At 45.7% G+C, this 21,589-nt stretch overlaps 1 protein-coding gene across 1 annotated transcript in view; it reads right to left on the bottom strand.

Annotated features, from left to right (window-relative positions):
* Window positions 1–10,636, bottom strand: part of NYX (nyctalopin) — a 68,990-nt gene extending 58,354 nt beyond the window's left edge. The window contains exon 1 of the mRNA XM_027091298.1: window positions 10,161–10,636. The gene's annotated coding sequence lies outside the window, so the exon portion shown is untranslated. The remainder of the gene's footprint in view (window positions 1–10,160) is intronic.
* Between the last annotated feature and the right edge of the window lie 10,953 nt (window positions 10,637–21,589).

The following is a 21,589-nucleotide window of genomic DNA, read 5'->3' as shown; positions in this document are numbered from 1 at the left end:
TTTCAGTTCTACTTGACTCTTTAAGAAATGAACACATATTCTCTGATAAAATCTTAATTTCAAATCAAATAATATCCAAAAATGTTAGATTTGGAGACAAATTTTACTACTTAAACCATGCCAAAGAGAAATAAACTAACGAAATGAGTGACTACATGAGAGGTTACTCATGTAGTATCATTTAATAATTACAAAAATGGATGGAAGTCACAAAGACAAGGCTGTTAGGGATGTATGGTGATGCGTATTTGTAATGAACATAGGAAATGTGAAGACAAAGCCTACACTTTTGACTTCCAGTTCAAGGCATCAATTTATCGGTTTACAGATACTAGTTTTATGCATATCACATGCTCAGTCTTATATTTGAATCTCTTTGAATCCCTGCAATGAAAACACTCAACATCACAGCTGGGGAGCCAAGAGTAACCAACATAGAACAGCATAAGAAAAGAGTCAAGAGGAGTTGATAAATGAGCATTGGTATGGTCAGGCATGGCCCTCTGGGCAATGTGGGTTTGACCTGGGCTGTAAAGAATGAATGGTGCTTCTGGAGGTAGCAAGGAGGAGGGTGGGGTTCCAGGTAAAATAGATAAGACAAACAAAGTCATTAAGGTAGCAAAGATCCTTAACGTATAAAGAGCTCTTCTAATTTAAGGAAAAGAAAAAGACCAGAAACCCAGGAGTAAAAGGGGCACAGGATATAAGCAGATATCATTCACCAAAAAAAACAAAAGAAATGTAAATGGATCTTAAATATGTGAAAAGATTTCCAGACATAGAAAGAGAAAAATCCAATAAATTCCATTTTCATCTCTCACATTTTACAAAGATGAAGAAGTTTGATAATTCAGTGTGTGGCAGGCAGAATTCTAAGGTGGTCACCCAAATCCCCACCCCATGGTATACCATCACCTTCTCCCAGTTCTTCACTCATGTACTAATCTAGGTGTTGCTGTGAAGGAATTTTGCAGATGTGATAATGTTCCCAAATCAGGTGACTTTAGGATAATCTGGGTGGCATGATTTAATCACATGAGTCCTTTAAATCTAGGTATAGAGGTCAGAGACAGGGAAGGCAGAGATCCAAAGCACAAGAAGGATTTGATTAGCTGTTGTTCACTTGAAGATGGAGGGGGCCATGTGGCAAGGACTGTGGGCAGTCTTTAGGAGCTGAGAGTGGCCCCCAGCTGACAGCCAGCAGAGGCAGACCTCAGTCCTACAACCCTAAGGAACTGAATTCCGCCAACAACAAAAACAAGCTTGGAAGCAGATATTTCACCAGAGCCTCCGGACAAGAACTCAGCCCTGCTAACACCTTATTTTTAACCTTGTGAGACCCTGAGCAGAGAACCCAGCCATGCCATGCCAGACTTCTGAACTACAGAACTGTGAGCTAATAAATGGGTGGGGTTTTAAGCCACTGAGTTTGTGGTAATTTATTACACAGCCATAGAAAACTAATATGCTGTGTTTAAAAGGGCGTGGAGAAACTGGCTTATTCATTTATTGCTGGCCAGCATGTAAATAAGCATAACCTCTATGCAGGGCAAGTTGACAATATGTATGAAAATTAAAGTTGCTCGGGGCTTCCCTGGTGGCGCAGTGGTTGACAGTCCGCCTGCCGATGCAGGGGACACGGGTTCGTGCCCCGGTCCGGGAAGATCCCACATGCCGTGGAGCGGCTGGGTCTGTGAGCCATGGCCGCTGAGCCTGCGGGTCCGGAGCCTGTGCTCCGCAATGGGAGAGGCCACAACAGGGAGAGACCCGCGTACCGCAAAAAAAAAGTTAAAGTTGCTCATCCGTTTGACCCAGTAACTCCACCTTTAAAGACTCATCCTACGGGTATATCCACACGTGTACAAGATGATCGACAAACAACAACATCAAACAACAACATACACTGCAGTGTTGTTTGTAACAGCAAAAGACCATCTGCCGCCTAAATATCTAATCGATGGCAGGCTAGCCAAATACATGATGGTATGGCCTCCAAAATGAGACCACTCCAGATACACCGATGTAGAAACATCTCCAGGAATTATCGTTAGGTAAAAATGTAAGGTTTAGGTGGTGTATAGAATCCTACTATATATATGGGGCCCCCAAAATAGATACAATCAGATATGTTGGTAAATGCACAGGATATTTATGGAAGATACACAAGAAACCTGTCCCAAGAACACTTTGGGGAGTGGACCAAGTGACAAGAGGACAGAGGAGGAAGATCGTTCCCAGGTTACCTCTGTTCTCTTGTGTGTATTACCTGTTCAGAAAAATAAATACAAACAAAAGAACAAGGTTAGCTCTGCCCTTGTGGGTACTTGAAGAGAAGGAAACTATATTTCATTTGTTTCTCCTTCCTCCTTCAAAGGGAGGAAGAAGGAAAGAAGGGCAGGAGACAGGGGGAGGGAGGAAGTGAGGAAAGGAAAAGTAGCAGGAGAAACGGAAGGAGAAACTTCCCCTCTGTTCAACTGGCTACTTTTACTTGGTATGAGCGTTATGGTTCATCTTCAGGTACAGGTCCACTTGCAATTGGGCACAGAGACGTCCCCTGTGAGAACAGCGCCTGCCATTTCTTTGTGCTGGCTGTGCACCCTCCTGGCTCTCAGAGCTGCGCCATAAATATTTCCTGCAGGACGAAGCGATTGACTAATGGCTGCTTTATCCACATTCTTTCCCTCGAAACAGTAGGGTGGAAATGTGCTTTTGTTCTTACGTTTGTGAAAGATTTCTAAACTTTTGCTAAAAAGTTGGCATTTCAATATGAGCTGTTGTCTCTTTTTGCCAGCGGGCGCCAGTTGGGAGGAGAAGACTGGGTTGGGGGGCTTGCTTATGGTGACCCAATTTTGAAATTGAGAAAGGACTTGATGGCAAATGGAATAGGGCAGAGAGGGACCCCGCAGACTCAGAGCCCACCCCAGCCCTGGCTGCAAGGACGATCACTGGACAGCTCTCACATGTGCGTACCCTGCATCCTGGTCCTTCTGAACTATTTCCAGTTCTCCACGATTTCCTACACACCTATCCCTTTCCACTTGTTGGCCCCTCTGCCTGGAAAATAACCCTTTCTCCCTCTTTGCCTGACCAACTCAGGCTTCTCACCAGACTTGGTTCAAGGCTTTCTGTTTGGTGAAACTGTCATGACCCACCCCATCTGGATTAGGGGCCCCTCCTCTGTGTTCCCATAACCCCCCGACACTGTTCACATCCCTGTCTTAGTTTGTGCTCCCCCCAAAGCAAGCCAAGAGACATTGAGACAAGGATTTGGGGTGCAGGTCGTTATTTGAGAGGTGACCCCAGGAATCACCAGTGAAAGAGTGGGGAAAGTGAGACAGAGGGAAGCCAATAAAGGATAAGTTTATGAGTTGATTATCACTGAGAGCAACCAGGCTGAATTCCGCTGGGGATCGTCTGATTTGGGGGAGGGGGCGGGAAACATGCTTCAAATCTGTCCCAGTGGAGGACAAGGCTGGGGCATCTCTTCACCAACTCCCATTCCCCTTTGGTAAACACTCTCTCCCTACAATTCCCAGTTGCCCCTCCAGGTTCTCAAACTGAGAAGCTGAGAGAGGCAGGCCCTGAGGTAGAAAGCAGTTACCTGCCTAGCACAGCTGCCGGTGAGCTCAGGAGGCCCCCAGGAGACAGCATCTGTACCACCTAGCATAACACTTTCACATGGAATGGAAGGGTACATTTGTTGTTGTTGTTGTTTAATATTTATTTATTTGGCTGCATCGGGTCTTAGTTGTGGCATGCGGGCTCTTTCGTTGCGGCGCATGGGCTCTAGAGTGCATGGGCTCAGTGGTTGCCATGCCGAGGGCTCTCTAGTTGTGGTGCGCGGGCTCTAGAGTGCGCAGGCTTAGTTGCCCCACAGCATGTGGGATCTTAATTCCCCGACCAGGGATCGGACCTGTGCCCCCTGCAGTGGAAGCACAGAATCTTAACCACTGGACCACCAGGGAAGCCCAGGATACATTTGTTTTTATTTGCTCCCTCCCTGCTCCCATAGACTATATGTTTCATCTCTGCATCCTCAGCTTCAAGCAGTATATTGGCACACATTTTGTGCTCAAAAACTATTTACTGAATGAATGAATGAACTAGCTTGGAGTTTATGTTACTGACTACTGAGTGAGAAGACTGATTTTTAAAAATATTTTTTAACTAGTTTATTTATTTAGGCTGCGCCAGGTCTTAGTTGCAGCATGCGGGATCTTCGCTGCGGCATGTTTAGTTGAGGCATGTTTAGTTGTGGCCTGCGGGCTTCTTAGTTGCAGCATGCATGCGGGATCTAGCTCCCAGACCAAGGATCGAACCCGAGCCCCCTGCATTGAGAGCATGGATTCTTACCCACTGGACCACCAGGGAAGTCTGAGAAGACTGATTTTTGAGGTTCCAGGATCAAACTACAGTGGTGAATGCCAGAATGAATTGTCTACTTTAATAATTCGAGAGAACAGCTTTCACACATAAAAGTTGGCAGAAAACACAGGAGTTTCAAATCATAAAAATCTCAAAACCACTTGGCAAACAGGGCTATGCTGTATCCATGTTGTGCCATGAGGATGAATTATCGCATAAACGGTTGTCATTTCTATAATTTCTCAAAGCATCCGAGAGCCTCAGAAAATGAATCCCCACTGTTCCCTTCTCAACCAGGGCTTTGAAAAGCCATCCCCAAACTTCCCTCTGAGTCCAAATAGAGGCGCTCTTTCTTTTTAGTTTCCTTTTCCAGTTCAAGTGCTATGGAAAGTAACCACGGCACAGCTAAAATGACCCCGGGCAGGAAGAACAAGAAGGGGCAAGTCATGTGGAAATCGGGGGTTGTGTGTACAGCCACTGCCGTCCTCAGAGAGTTGCCCAACACACCCTCCTGGCTCAGTTCGGGGATCTGGACCAGGCAGGCCTGGCCACAGAAGTGACCTGCCCACCTGCCCTTGGGCACTCCCACAGCCTCTGCCATGCTGGCACTGGGATGGGGCCACCCTGCCCAGGTTGCCATGGAAGTAGACGGGGACTGAGTTGATCCCATGACCTCTGGCCTGGAGCCAGGACCCAGGCTCCCCGCTGACAGGGAGTACTCCCCTGGGCTGTCAAAGGCCCTGACTCATCTGTCCTGGCTCCAGTAGGTGTGGCCTCAGCAGGGCCTCTACCAGTAGGGGCCTGGGTGGCCTCCAGGATGCTTTCCTGTCAGCCTGGGATCCAACAAGAGCGCTCTGGTTCCCCCAGAAAAGTACACTCAAGGCCTGGACAATTCAGCCCGCCCACACTAAAATGTAAGGCAAGCATGACTATGAGAAGGATGCAGGGAATGCAACTCTTTCCACAGAGATTAGCCTCACTTGGCCGCCCAGTGCAGTGGGGGGGGCCCTGAGCACTCATGGAACTGAAGCCCTGGCCGTCTCTGGCCTCTTTGACACAGTACTTTTCCAGCTTTCCTGCTACACTGCTGGCCTCTTCGGTGACTGTCTTTCGTCCTCCCCTTAGCTGGGGGTGCTTCCAGCCTTCTGTCCTCATCTTCCCTAATTTATGCGTCTCCCCGCCCTGTTCGTCAGTGAGCTCACCAAGCTTGTTTGCAAGGATCACTTTCTGAGAGCTCAAACTGTAATTGACCTTTGCACCACTCTCTATTTCCCAGGGCAGAACTTTCTAGGGGCTCAATGGATGTGGACTCCTAAATTTCTACCTATAGCCTGACTCCCTCTTCTTAGCCTGAATCCAGCCAGAACAAAAATTTCTGTCCAGGCCATGCAGCACCATGGGACACTCCTGGATGGCTACAGCCCTGCCCTTCTATCTCACCATGCTGCACCTCCAAGACTTCCCCATGTGACCTCCAGTCTCCTCTTAAGGTACCAAAGGTGAATCTGGTCAAAGGCCTCCTGCTTCTGGCTTCCCTTTCAATTTCTCCAACTTTCCACCCTTTCCTGGCCAGAAGCCCAGAAAAGTGACCTCGGGACCCACTGCCACACCTCTCCTGGCCCTGCCTCTATGTTTCTTCCCACAATTCCTGGTGACCAGAAGGGACAAAGGCTGGGTTTTCACTTCCTCTAAATCATATCCTCCTCCTCAAAGACAAGTCCCGTGGCCCCATCGATGGTAGAAGGGGTACTGTCTGTCGATCCTGGAAGAAATACTGTGATCTAAGTTCTCCAAGAAATTCTCTCCGATTCTCGCAAGAAACCTAGGAAAACGTTCCTCACTCCCAAGCAAATGGCTCCTCAGGCTGCCCAGGGAGAAGGTGGCCTGTAGAAATGCAAGACAGAAAAGCCCATTTCGAATTCCCCAGTGTTCCCTGTTTCAAGTGGATTTTCCCAGTTACACCTCATGACAACCTATGTGGCAGTTACTATTATTTGAATTTTACTGTTGGAAATATTAAAGCACAGAGAGGTCATGTGAGTTGCCCAAGTCACACAGCCAATAGTGGCAGAGCTGAGATTTAAACCAGGTCCTGGTCTCACTCGGGAAACAGCTGTGGGTCCATGATTGTATAGCGTTCCCTCTGATTCTTTTTCTTCATTCTCCATTAGCCAACCTCGTTCTAATTTCCCCTTTAAACTCTGACTTTGCTCTTTCCTCTGCAGTCCCCCATCAAGCCCCAGGCCTAGAACCCCACCATTTCATTTCTTGATTCCTGCCCCGGCTTCTCAGTTGGCCTTTTACTGCCACTCCTTGCTTACAGTACATTTTTACACAAAAGCCAGGCTATTCCTCCTAAAACCCTGCTTTCTTCACATCATTATAATCATCTCTGGGTCCACATCTTCAGCTGCAATGCATCCTGGCATTCAGGGAGGACCTCAGCCCACTCCTGCAAAACTGCCTTCCCCAACTTCCCCAATTTGACCGTCCGGTCAGTCTGCGCAGACCCCCAATCACTCCCAGCACATGCCATGCACATTCCCAGGCCCAGTCTCCCACCTAGAATGCATCCTTCTGTCTGCATAATCCTGTCTCTCCTCTAAGGCTCTGCTCAGTTCTCCCACCCCTCCCAGGCCACCCTGACCCACAACGGTCCTCTCTCTCCACAACTGTACTCTTCTCTAAGACCACACAGTTTGACCCTGAATTGTCCCCTAAGAGACCCCTATGTTTCCCCAGTGTGACTGTGAGCTCCTCAGGGATGTGAGTGATGTTGAAACAGGAGGGAAGGGGGCAGGGCATAACCTTTAAAACAATGACATAGCCATAGGACATGACAAAAACTGATTAGAACCAACTAGAACCAAGATGGCAGAAGATTCAACTTCTAGTGGACCTTGAGCCTCATTATACGCTCATTGTAATGCATTAGCATATGCTAAATAACACACCCACAGGCGCCATGACAGTTCCGAGGCTGACCATAAAAGGCCAAAAACTGGGCAGTAGCCCAATTCCTGGAAATCCCCGCCCCTTCCTCCAAATAGTTGGAATAATCCCCCCACTCATTAGCCTGTGAAATTACCCAGCCCATAAGAACTAACCACCCCATATTTCAGGGCCTCTCGCCTTCTGAGATGGCCCACACTCGGTGTGTGGGGTGTGTTTATCCCAAGGCCGTTCTTGCCTTTTGAGAGGGACTGCATTCTGTCTATGGAATGTGTATATCTCTAAATAAATCCACTTCTTACCTATCACTTTGTCTCTCACTGAATTCTTTCTGTAACGAGACATCAAGAACCTGAGTTTCATTAAGTCCTGAGACCAGGTGTGTGATCTCAATTAAAAGATAGCAGGGAGTGAGGGGGAACTTCCCTGGGGGAGCAGTGGTTAACAATCTGCCTGCCAATGCAGGGGACACGGGTTCAAGCCCTGGTCCGGGAAGATCCCACATGCCGCGGAGTAACTAAGCCCGTGTGCCACAACTACTGAGGCAGCACTCTAGAGCCCACGAGCCACAACTACTGAAGCCCCACGCACCTAGAGCCCATGCTCCGCAACAAGAGAAGCCACCGCAGTGAGAAGCCCTTGCACCACAACGAAGAGTAGCCCCCACTCGCCGCAACTAGAGAAAGCCCGCAGGCAGCAACGAAGACCCAACGCAGCCAAAAAAAAAAAGATAGTGGGGGGAATTCCCTGGTGGTCCAGTGGTTAGGACACCTTGCTGTCACTGCCAAGGGCCTGGGTTCAATCCCTGGTCAGGGAACTAAGAGCCCACAAGCCGTGCAGCATGGCCAAAAAAAGGCAGTGGGTTCAAGTCCCAATCTGGGTTTTGGCTGGGTTCAAGTCCCAGTCTGAATTGTGCGGTTTCAGTGTCATACATTTCCTCGTAAACCACTCTCTCCCCAACGTTTAGGGTACTTTACTAAAAAGGCAGCTGGCCAGCTCCCACCTCAGACTTGCTAAAGCAGAATCTCTGAAGGTAGGCCCAGGTGTATGTGTTTTTTTGGTAATAGCTTAACAGGGATCTAGTTTACATACCATAAAATTCACCCTTTTTTCTCTTCCAGCTTTAGTGAGATACGGTTGACATACAGCACTGTATAAGTTTAAGGTCTATAGCATAAGTTTATGGCTTACATAAGTTTAGTGAATAAGTTTAAGATACAAAGAAAAAGAAAAAATTTTTTCCTTGTGATGAGAAAATTCACCCTTTTAAAGTATACAAGTCAGTGGTTTTCAGTATATTCACAGTTTTGCAAGTATCACCACTAGCTAATTTTAGAACATTTTCATCACCCACAAAGGAAATTCCATACCCATTAGTAGTCACTGCCATCCTCCACCTTCCTCCAGCCCCTGGCAACCACTAAGCCACTTTCTGTCTCTATGGATTTGCTTAATCTGGAAATTTCCTTTAAATAAAATCATATGATATGTGGTCCTCTGTGACTGGCTTCTGCACTCAGCATAATGTTTTTAAGGCGCATCTATGTTGTAGCAGGTGTTAGTACTTCATGCCTTTAAATTGCTGGATGATAGTCCACTGTAGGGATAGACCACGTTTTGTTTCCATTTGTCTTTTGCTGGATATTTCGGCTGTTTCCACTTTCTTTTTTTTTTTTTTTTTTGCGGTACGCGGGCCTCTCACTGTTGTGGCCTCTCCCGTTGCAGAGCACAGGCTCCGGACGCGCAGGCTCAGCGGCCATGGCTCACGGGCCCAGCCACTCCACGGCATGTGGGATCTTCCCAGGGAAGCCCTGTTTCCACTTTTTGACTACAGTATTATGAATAATGCTGCTGTGAACATTCGTGTACAAATTTTTGTGTGTACATAAGTTTTCACTTCTTGTGGGTAGATACCTAGTAGTAGAATTGCTGGGTCGTGGGATAACTCTCTGTTTAACCTTTTGAGGAACCACCAAAGTGTTTTCCCCAGCAACTGCACCATAGAACAATCCCACCAGCAATGAATGAGGGTTCCAGTTTCTCCACATCCTTGCCGTATGTATTTTTAACATGCTCCACAGGTATGACACAGTTTGAGCATCCCTGTGCTAAATTCTGGAAGCCCTTGCTTGTGTACGTCCTGAGAATTAGCTGGGACTACTCTGAGGTGTTGGGTGACCCTGGGTTGGATGACCTTCTGAGACAGGGGGGAATAGGGCAGGGCACAACCTTTAAGAGAATGACATAACCGGTTAGGATACGACATAAACTGGTTAGAACCGGCTAGGTCCAAAATGGTGGAAGATTCAACTTCCAGTGGACTTTGAGCCCCATTATACCCTCATTGTAATACATTAGCGTATGCTGAATGACACACCCACAGGCGCCGTGACAGTTCCGAGGCTGATCATAAAAGGCCAAAAAGTGGGTGGTGGCCAAATCCTGGAAATCCCCACCACTTCCCCCAAATAGTTGGAATAATCCACTCGTTAGCCTATGAAATTACACAGCCCATAAAAACTAACCACCTCGAGCTTCCCCGGTGGCGCAGTGGTTGAGAGTCCGCCTGCCGATGCAGGGGACACAGGTTCGTGCCCCGGTCTGGGAGGATCCCACATGCCGCGGAGCGGCTGGGCCCGTGAGCCATGGCCGCTGAGCCTGTGCGTCCGGAGCCTGTGCTCCGCAACGGGAGAGGCCACAACAGTGAGAGGCCCGCGTACCGCAAAAACAAACAAACAAACAAAAACTAACCACCTCCACAACCCCCAGGCCTCTCCCTTTCCAAGATGGCCCACACGCTGTCTATGGAGTGAGTACGTATCTCTCTCAATAAATCTACTTACCTATCACTTTGCCTCTCGCTGAATTCCTCCTGTGCGGAGACCTAAAGAATCTGAACTTCATTAAGTCCTGAGATGAGGTGTGCGGTTTCAGCTGGGAGACTGTGGGTTCGAGTCCCCCACTAAGCCAGAGACTGTGGGTTCGAATCCCAATCTGGGGTGTGCGGTTTCACTTCCAAGTGCGGATGGTGGAAATGGCGAGACTATGAGCGTGAGCATTGCAGCCCAGGTGCTAAAACTAAAGGCCCAAGAAACTGAGTGCTTAGAGATACTTAGGAGGAAGTAGCTGGGCTAGGGGGAGGGCCTGAGACCAAGCCAGTTCCCGACTCAGCCTTTGAGTTGCTGTTTGTGTGTGATTGGGTCACTTAGCCTCCTGGGGGGCCTCTATTATGTAAAAAAAAAAAAAAATGAGGATGGTATCTGCTCCCCATCCCCACCCCCACCCCAAGAAGGACGCTGTAAGGTTAAATTAGGTTAATCGAAAGCATACGGGGGACTTCCCTGGTGGCCCAGTGGTTAAGAATCCACCTGCCAATACTAGAGGACACGGGTTCGAGCCCTGGTCCGGGAAGATCCCACATGCCACGGAGCAACTAAGCCCGTGTGCCACAGCTACTGAGTCTGTGCTCCAGAGCCCACGAGCCACAACTACTGAAGCCCATGCGCGCCTAGAGCCCGTGCTCCGCAACAAGGGAAGCCACAGAAATAAGAAGCCCGCGCACCGCAACGAAGAGTAGCCCCCGCTCGCCGCAGCTAGAGAAAGCCCGCGCGCAGCAACGAAGACCCAACGCAGCCAAGAATTTTTAAAATATATAAATTTTTTTTAAAAAATGAAAAAAGAAAGCATATGGTGCAAGTTCTGGGTCACTCCTTTGCGTGATTATGCTATTATCTCCGTTTTGTCCTCAGGTGGGAACGCGAGGGCGTGGTCGATGAGCCAGGCAACGCCACAATTTTCTGGACTGATCTAGCTGTTCTGATTCCTTCCCAGTGCCACAGCCATGGTTTAAATCCCCGCCCCCGGGGCTTTAAAGGACTAAAATAAACAGGAAGTTTCCATTTCACCTCGACCTCTCTGAGGCTTGGGCTGCGTGTGACTTTTGCTGTCCAGTTCCTTATCTCTCTGGAAGGACCCGTCATGCTGAGCTGTGGCTCCTTTGTACTCACAGCAAAGCGTCATCTTTTTTGTTTGTTTTGGGGTTGTTTTGTTTTGCTTGTTTTTTTGCCTGTATAACTTCCTGTCCAGAAGTGATTCTAGTCACACACACACACACACACACACGCTTTTACAACATCGAGAGGACATGTGCTGAAATCACAGGGTTAGAATTCATAGCAAAGCCCCCCAGCCCAGATCTTGCTGCAAATCCAGACGAAGCTATTTGTGTGGGACGCGGACAGTTGCTACTCAGAAGCTCAGTTCCTGGCAACAGGAAGAGTGAAACCTTAGTCCCTGGAACAACTGAAGGCTGTTTTCTTGCCTTGCGGGGACAGACTCCCTGTGAGGTAAGTCAGAGTCCGTTGAGACCCAGCTTTTCTTTGCCCCTGGGCTTGTCATCGAGTCCCAGGCAGGACTGAGCGAGGGTCACCGCGTGTCAAAGGGCGGAGGAAGGGGTGGGTTTTGTTTCGTCTCTGCCGTGTAAAGGACAGCAGATCCCTGCAATGGGTCTACGTGGAAATAGTCATTGAGAATAAACAGCTGTTCACAGCTGACAGCCATCACTGATCAGCCTCCCTTCTCCTGCTTCCTGGAATTGTATTCCTTGGCTGGGAGATGAGCAGATGGTGTAAGTTCCTTTGCGGCTATGGAATGAAGGCTTTCCCCCACCCCTTTTTAAATAGAAAAACAAATGGATTCCACATGGGCTGCTGCCCAAGTCTTTGCTAAATTTTATGGAGCCTTTGTATGTTTCTCATGTCGCCTCATCATCTGGATCTCAGTCATAAATAAATAAGCCCATCGGAACGTCTCTCGCAGAAGCCAGTGAGAGTGGAGCTAAAGGGGACTCTGCCCTGAGGGAAAAGCAGCTGAGCCCTTTGCCCCGTGCCTACTCAGCAATCTTCTAGCTTTTGGAAAACAGAGTTCCAGTCCCAGGAGGGGGTGGGGGAACTCTGTTCATGACTGGAAGAGTCAAGACAGCTTCTCCTAAGTAGGCTGAGAAAATTCCCAGAGCTCTGAGGAAGAGCGAGCAAGGTCACCCCTGAGGAACAGAGGCCACGCAGGTGCTCGGGCTATGTCCCCAGGGCCATGTCCTAGGGATAGAGGCTGTTTGAGATAAGGCTTTGAACTGAAGGGAGACATCCACGGGAGAGCTCGTGATGTACCTTCTACTCGCTCTAGCTTGCTTAAGGCCAGCCCTCCAATCTCATCCAGCCCCAGGCCAGGATTGGGGGACATTGAGAATTTGAACTCTGAATGCACCCACACTGACCTTCCAGAAGCTTCAGCTGGAGTCACGTTCCAGACCTCGCTCCTTTGCAGCATCAGTGGATTGGAGCTGCATTGTTCCTCACCAGGCACCCTGCCCACCCAGTTTGACGGGTTGGGGGCCACTGCGTCCCTGGGGGGCAGTTTCTAGCCTGGCACTAGCACCCTCACACCTGGCACTGACAACCCTCAGACTCCAGGGCATCGTCCAGAATGTTGATGATTGGGAGATGGCTCTGGAAAATGACCAAAGTTTAAAAATAACTAAACAGTGCCTCCCAACCCACCACTCTGACTCCCTGCCTGGCTGTGTGGAAAGGGGGACAGAGCCTCCTTTTCCAGGTACTCAGTTCATTGGCTAATGATGCAAGGTCAAGATGGAGGGCCTCTCAGCCATCCCTCCGCCATGAGATTGATGAAATAAACTACACAGAAGGGCTTCCCTGGTGGCGCAGTGGTTAAGAGTCCGCCTGCCGATGTAGGGGACGCGGGTTCGTGCTCTGGTCTGGGAAGATCCCACATGCCGTGGAGCGGCTGGGCCCGTGAGCCCTGGCCGCTGAGCCTGCGCATCCGGAGCCTGTGCTCCGCAACGGGAGAGGCCACAGCAGTGAGAGGCCCGCGTACCGCAAAGAAAAAAAAAAAAAAAAAAACTAAACAGAAAAAAAAGCTCTCTGCATAGCTGAGAAACAAAACCATGATGTGAAAGTGAAAGTAAAAATACAAATGACAAAGTGTTAAAAAAAAATTGGCTACTCTTATAACAAAGAACTAATCTTCCTAATATAGAGAGCTTCTACAAATCCATAAGAAATAGACCACTAACACAAAAGAAAAATAAGCAAGAGATATTTGTAGATAATTCACAGAAGAAGAAATGCAAATAGCCCTTAAACATACGGGAAGGTGTTTAAGGTCACTCAGAAGAGAACTATTCATTAAAACCATACAGGTAAAAAATAGAATCGGTCACACTGGCCAAAATACAAGTTTGTCACTGTGTTCACAGACAAAGCTATGGGAAAAGAAGCTCTCTGATGCATTGCTGGTGGAAGTGCAAATTGATTCAACTCCTGTGGGGAACAACTTGTTCACATGGACCCAAATTTCCATAGACATACTTACGTGTACAAAGTTAATCACTGGTAATAGCAAATGATGGAAAACTACCTATGTGGTCATCAATAGGAGGATAGTTGGATAATTATGGTATAGCCACGCAATAGAATATTCTGATTATACAAATGTAAAGAAGAATGGACTCTTTCTGTGTACTGATATGTAAAAATCTCCAGTATATATTGTATAGTAGGAAAAAGGTATGGAACAATGTTTATAGTGTTCTTTCATGTAAACTGAGGAGAAAGTATATTCATACATTGCTACTTTTGTATATGGACACTCTGTAAGGATATACAAGTAACTAATATGTGGTTACGAGTTGGGATGGGGCAGGTGGAAATAAAACTTCACTATAACTTCATATATCACATGAAATAAGTGAATGTATTATCTACATAAAACATTAAATAATTAAAAGAGATGATAGCCGAGGCCATAAAGATGGATGAAAGCACTTAGGGAGAGACTGGAGACAGAGAGGCTGATTAATGACTGCACCCTGGGGCCCTCCCCAGGTAAGTGTGAGCTTGTGGGAACCTTAGGACAAAAGGGTCAACGAGACAGCGCTCAGTGTCAGCGCTGGCTGCTGAAAGGCCTAGTAAGATGAGGAAGAATAGGCGACTGTGACTTCAATAAGAGCCACTTCAGTGGAATGATGGAGAAGAAAAGCTGATTAGAGTAAAAGAAAAATACAAGAGGTAAGGAAGCAGTTGCAGTGAATTTGAGGTTTTGTGGAGACAGGCTGGGGTGGGGGGGGAGAAAAATGGAGTAGCAAGCAGGAGAGGGACATGAGATCAAGAGAGGGCTTTGAGATGGGAGATAATAAAGGAATGATCTGGGAGAGAGGGCAATATGGATGATGCACTAATAGATGAGAGAGTACCACAGCACTAGGTTCTTGGGAAAGGCACGAATAGAAGATTGGGCCTTAAACAGGAACCCTCCATGCTTCCTCACTAGGAAGTAATGGAAAACATGTGAGAGGAGAAAAAGCATGATAGGGCCAGGGGTGATGATGCTAGTTCCTTTCTTAAGCTTTTTTTTTTTTTTTTTTTTTTTGTACGGGGGCCTCTCACTGTTGTGGCCTCTCCCCTTGCGGAGCACAGGCTCCAGACGCGCAGGCTCAGCGGCCATGGCTCACGGGCCCAGCCGCTCCGCGGCATGTGGGATCTTCCCGGACTGGGGCACGAACCCGTGTCCCCTGCATCGGCAGGCGGACTCTCAACCACTGCACCACCAGGGAAGCCCACTTAAGCTTTCTAAACGGGGCTGTTACCCAAACATAACCTTATCTTCTGGTACTACACACCTTTAAAAACACCTTTATTTTGGCTGCTTGATCATTAAAACATAGTAAGCCTGTAGCTATGTCCACCTTATTGACGCTACCATTCAAAACAAATCACATCAGTTGTTTGATCTCCCCTAGTATATAACACATTCATAGGAACCATCCAGGACTGAGCCTCTGGAAAGCCACAAGACAGGAAGATAAACCCAACTTCCCGCTAGAGATAAAATCTGAAGAGTTGTATCCCACCCAATTCCTAAGCAGGAAATGAATAAGATTACTTGAGTTGCTGTGCTGACAAATTTTAGGAAAAATTTTTTTAATTCTTAAAAAGTAATTTTTATTATCATCATTAAATCTAAATTCCTGTCCTCAAGATATTCCTTCTTGTTTGGTAAGAAACCAAAACAATACACTAAAAAAAAAAATAGTGCTAAGTTTCATTTTATATATTTATACCTTATCTCTAAAATTTGGAGGCAACTTATAAATTTCCATGCAAGAAAATGAAAAAAAGTTGGAAAAGAAAAAATGAGTAGGTGAAGATTCAACCAGGGATATTGTCAGTAAATGCCATAGACCTGGGGCTCGGTGGGGTCGGGGGGAGGTGGCAAGTGAAATCATGTACAGCTTCCACAGTGTTCAGAAGAGAAAAACATGTTTCTTAGAAGCAAAGCCTATTTGTTTTACACTAATACCAAGATAAATTTATCCCACAGGTCCTCTTACAAGATAAACTGTTAACACTGTAGATCTCTTTGAAATCTACAGAATGAACAAGAGTGTGAATTGCACATGGCAGCTTCTGTGCCCCTTGTGAAAGAGAAGGCTCTGCCTGAGTGTATGCCAGCAAAAGAACTCCTACGGGAAGTCTCCACAGTACATTGCAAGGACACAGTTCCTTGATGAAAACTGCCATTAAAATTTTGTGTTATTAAAATTCTGGAACACTATGGTAATTAAGTTCGAAGCATGCTGAGAATTAATATTCAAGGAAGACTCCAAAGTACTCTCAAAATAATGAGTTTTAAGAAGATGAAACTGAAAAGGTGTAAGATTTCTTCCAAGTTTGGGATTAGCTGAATGTTGCAATTTCTGCACAGGCAGTTACTAATTTACTTAATTGGCTATTGGGAGACCTCTGTCTCTCTGCCGACCCTTCCAGGAGGTGCTTACCGGCTCAGAAAAGGAATGACTGCATGAAATTTACACTTGCATTTTTATGGTAATCTTCAACAGGAGGGTTGGTCTGAAATACCCAGGCTGCCATGACTAGCAGCTGGACTCCTTAATATTCCTGCATGAACTTTCTCCACAAAATGTGGCATTTCATGGAGACACTTGCACCATGGACATGCTCCAAAAGAGAAGCATGATCCTAGGATGAATTAATGGGAGTGTTCCATGTGAAAAGTACCAGATAATCTCCCTGTTGGCTGGATATAAGTTTTAGCACTAATTCAAAAAGATACATGCACCCGGATGTTCATAGCAGCATTATTTACAACTGCCAAGATAAGGAAGCAACCTAAGTGTCCATTAAGATGAATGGACAAAGAAGATGTGGTACATATATACAATGGAATACTACTCAGCCATAAAAAAGAATGAAATTTTGCCATTTGCAACAACATGGATGGACTTGGAGGGCACTATGCTAAGTGAAATTAGTCAGAGAGAGAAAGACAAATAGTGTATGATATCACTAATAGGTAGAATCTAAAAAATAAAACAAACTAGTGAATATAACAAAAAAGAAACAGACTCACAGATATAGAAAACAAACTAGTGGTTACCAGTGGGGAGAGGGAGGAGGGGGCAAGATAGGGGTAGGGGATTAAGAGGAACAAACTACCCTGTATAAAATAAATAAGCTACAAGGATATATTGTACAACACAGCCAATATTTTATAATAACTATAAATGGAATAGAACCTTTAAAAAGTGTGAATCACTGTTGTACACCTAAAACATATAATACTGTACATCAATTATACCTCAATTCAAAATACATATATATATATGTTTTCAACATAGTAAAGATGTCAGTTCTCTCCCAAATTGATCTATAAGTTCAGGACAATAACCATCAAAATCCCAGCAAAATTTTTTTGTAGATGTAGAAAAGCTTATTCTAAAATTAATATGGAAAGGCAAAAACTAGAATAGCTAAAACAGTTCTGAAAAAGAGCAAAATGGGAGAAGTCACTCTAGCCAATTTTAAGACTTACTATATAGCTAGAAACATAATTGAAACTCTGGTATTTGTGGAAGGATAGACACATAGATCAATGAAACAGAACAGAGAGCCCAGAAATAGACCCACACAGGGATAAACAACTGATTTTTGACAAAGTTGCAAAAGCAATTCAATGGAGGAAGGATAGTCTTTTCAACAAATAGAGAAAGAACAATTGGACATCCATAGATAAAAAAGTAAATCTCAATCTAAACCTCACACAGTAAAAACTGAGTCAAAATAGATCATCAATTTAAATGTAAAACAATAAAATTATCAGAAAAAATAGGAGAAAATCTTTAGGACCTAGGACTAAGTGAAGAGTTCTTAGACATGACACCAAAAACAAGACCCACAAAAGGAAATATTGATAAATTGGGCTGCATCAAAATTTTAAACGTTTTAAAAAAAAATTAAAAGTGTTCTACAAAAGACCCTGTTAAGAAGATAAAGGGGGGCTTCCCTGGTGGCGCAGTGGTTGAGAGTCCGCCTGCCGATGCAGTGGACACGGGTTCGTGCCCCGGTCCGGGAGGATCCCACATGCTGCGGAGCGGCTGGGCCCGTGAGCCATGGCCGCTGAGCCTGTGCGTCCGGAGCCTGTGCTCCGCAACGGGAGAGGCCACAACAGTGAGAGGCCCGCGTACTGCCAAAAAAAAAAAAAAGATAAAGGGACTTCCCTGGTGGCACAGTGGTTAAGAATCCGCCTGCCAATGTAGGGGACACGGGTTCGAGCCCTGGTCCGGGAAGATCCCACGTGCCACGGAGCCACTAAGCCCGTGCGCCACAACTGCTGAGCCTGCGCTCTAGAGCCCGCAAGGCACAACTACTGAGCCCGCGTGCCACAACTACTGAAGCCCGTGCACCTAGAGCCCGTGCTCCGCAACAAGAGAAGCCACCTTAATGAGAAGCCCGCGCATCACAAGGAAGAGTAGCCCCTGCTCGCGGCAACTAGGGAAAGCTAGGTGCAGCAACGAAGACCCAACGCAGCCGAAGGGGAAAAAAAGACAACGAAAAGACGCACTATAGACTGGGAGAAAATCTTTGCAAATCCAATATCTGACAAAGGACTTGTATCTATGATATATAAAAACTCAACAGTGAAAAACAATAATTAAAAAATGGGCAAAAGACACGAACATGTATTTTACCAAAGAGAATATAAGGATGGTAAATAAGCACATGAAAAGATGTTCAACATCACTAGCCATTAGGGAAATGCAGATTAAGACCACAATGAGGTATCACTTCACACCAATTAGAACAGCCAAAATGTGAAAATACCAAATGTTGGTGAGGACACAGAGAAACTGGATCTCTCATATGCATTGCTGGTGGGAATGTAAAATGGTACAGCCACTCTGGAAAATGGTTTGATGGGTTGTTAAACTAAACATAACTTACCATACAATCTAGCAATTGCATTCCTGGGCATTTATGCCAGAAAAGTGAAAACTTATGTCCACACAAAAACCAGTACACAAATGCTCACAGCAGCTTTAATTTGTAACAGTCAAAAATGGGAAACAAGCCAAATGTCTTTCAATGGCTGAGTGGATAAACAAACCACGGAACATCCATACTGCTCAGCAATAAAAAGGAACAAATTATTTGCAAAAACCTGGATGGCTCTCAAGGGCCTTATGCCGAGTGACAAAAAACCCCAGTCTCAAAAGGTCACATACTGAGCAATTCCATTTACGCAACAATTTTGAAATGACGTTTTAGAGATGGAAAACAGGTGAGTAGTTGTCAGGGGTTGGTGACAGGGTGGGGAGGCAGGAAGGGGACAGGTGTGACTACAAAGAGGTAGCATGAGGGAGATCTTGGTGATGATGGAACACAAATCAACACATGATAAAACTGCATAGAATTATATAAATCCATGTAAAACTGGTGACATCTGAATAAGGTCTGTGGCTTGTACCACCATCAATTTCCTAGTTTTGATGTTGTATTACAGTTATGCCAGATGTAACCACTGGGGAAACTTGGGGAAGGGTACTCAGGACTTCTCTGTACTATTTTTGAAACTTCCTGTGAATCTGTAATCATTTCAAACTAAAAAAATTTTAAAAACCTAAGTTTTGGGAGTTCCCTGGCAGTCCAGTGGTTTGGACTCAGCACTTTCACTGCCATGGCCCCCGGTTCAATTCCTGGTCAGGAAATTAAGATCCTGCAAGCCATGCAGTGTGGTGAAAAAAAAAAAAAGAAAAAACAAAAACCTAAGTTTTATTAGAATATATATTCTAGGGCTTCCCTGGTGGCGCAGCGGTTAAGAATCCGCCTGCCAATGCAGGGGACACGGGTTCGAGCCCCGGTCCAGGAAGATCCCACATGCCACGGAGCAACTAAGTCCATGCGCCACAACTACTGAGCCTGCGCTCTACAGCCCGTGCTCCGCAACAAGAGAAGCCACTGCAATGAGAAGCCCGCGCACCGCAAGAGTATCCCCCGCTCGCCACAACTAGAGAAAGCCCACGCACAGCAACGAAGACCCAACGCAGCCAAAAATAAATTTTAAAAATAATTTTTAAAAAAGAATATATTCTAATTATATAAAATTTGTTCAATAAGAAGCAACAGAAAAGCTTTTAGTCAGAAGCAAGTATTGTCATTATTTTAGCAGATTCCCTTCTATGTATTTTCAAAATAGTTGAGATCATTCTACACTAACTGTAACCTACACTTTCTTCCACCCATTAGAGAAATTATTTTCTCCACATCCGTTATAATTGCAAATGGCAGCTTAATATTCTGAGTACAATACATAAAATTATTTTAAACATTAATATAGCGCCAATTCCAGCTAGAAGGAACAGGGTGAACAAAAACTAAGTCAGAGGCAGAGTGTGGGACGCATATGGACAACAGCATACTCGGCTACTGTTTAAGGCCTGAGAAATAAAAGCTGCAAAGGTAGACTAGTACCACACCATAGGGGCCACTTAATAGACTGCCATTAATTTGGTTGTATTATAATTTGGAATATAGTGATGCTTCTGCCATGAACTACCTGAAGCATGATAATGGTATTTGGAACAAATGATAAAGGGTAGAGAATACTGGACTCCATTCTAATTTTGCTGCATCAGCATTAACTAGGGAGCTTTAGGAACAAAAACAAAAGCAAAAGCAAAACACAAGATCCCTGAGGGAACCCCAGAAATTTTATTAGGACAGTTGCCCCAGAATCACTTCCCAGGTACTTCTGTTGCAACCCAGCGGGGAAACCACAAAAGAAAAACTAGGTTCCAAGAAGACAAGGACTACACCTGAGTTCACTGTTACATTCCCCAATGCCCAATACTCAGCAGACCCCAAATCAGTTTTTGAATGAAACTTAAATCAACCTTTGCCTTGCAAATGTCTACTAAATAACCCACTAGAGTCTATCAGGTGACTGGGTCAGAAGTTGAGGCTCCGAGACCTTTTGGCATACCATTAATCAACTGGTATTAGGTAAATGAGATAGACTGTTGAAACCCTAGGTGTGGAGTGCACCCACACTAGGATGAGTGGAAAATGAAGAATGAGAATTTCCAGCCCAAGATGGAAGAGGTATTTTTTATTCTACTTTTCTCTTTTAAAAATGTCATCTTCAGTGTTACAAGAGTGGCAACCCCAATTATAAACCATGACTGTATCTGCAAAATACAATAAAATCAGAACTGAAACAGGGCATTCATCCACAGAAAACCTAAGTGTCACAGTGCTATCAGACCCACCTAGTGATCCTTTGAAGAGTAAGGAAATTAGGGATGTGGTTGGGTGCCCAGATAGAGATAACATCAGTACTCTATTCTTCATCCATCCACCAGTTCATTAGCATTTGGGTTGTTTCCACTTTTGGGTTGTGAATAATGCTATGAACATTCACATGCAAGCCTAAATTGTGGATTCTGTCTCCTGGGTAGAATTCTCCTAGGAGCAGAACTGCTGAATCATATATAATTCTGTTTAAAAAAAAAAAAACCAACCTCCATGTTTAACTTGTTTTGAGACACCACCTCTTAAATGTGTTGACCTGTTGTTTCCTCCCGAAATAAACGTTTCCATGTCATGAAATTTTCTTCCACAATACAACTAAACATAGTGCTGTGTCAAAATAATCTTACTTCTGGAATTACTCTAAACACAACCCAGTCAGATCTAGGTAGGGAAAATGGAGATAGAAAAGAATCAAAAAGAAATGGAGGGCTTCCCTGGTGGCGCAGTCGTTGAGAGTCCACCTGCCGATGCAGGCGACACGGGTTCGTGCCCCGGTCCGGGAAGATCCCACATGCAGCGGAGCGGCTGGGCCCGTGAGCCATGGCCGCTGAGCCTGCGCTCCGCAACGGGAGAGGCCACAACAGTGA

Source organism: Aethalodelphis obliquidens, unplaced genomic scaffold, assembly GCF_003676395.1.
Source record: "Aethalodelphis obliquidens isolate GAN/ISIS:26980383/991018 unplaced genomic scaffold, ASM367639v1 scaffold71, whole genome shotgun sequence".
Lineage (NCBI taxonomy): Eukaryota > Metazoa > Chordata > Mammalia > Artiodactyla > Delphinidae > Aethalodelphis > Aethalodelphis obliquidens.
Note: the sequence above shows the minus strand (reverse complement) of the source record. Positions and strands in the feature narration are given on the sequence as shown.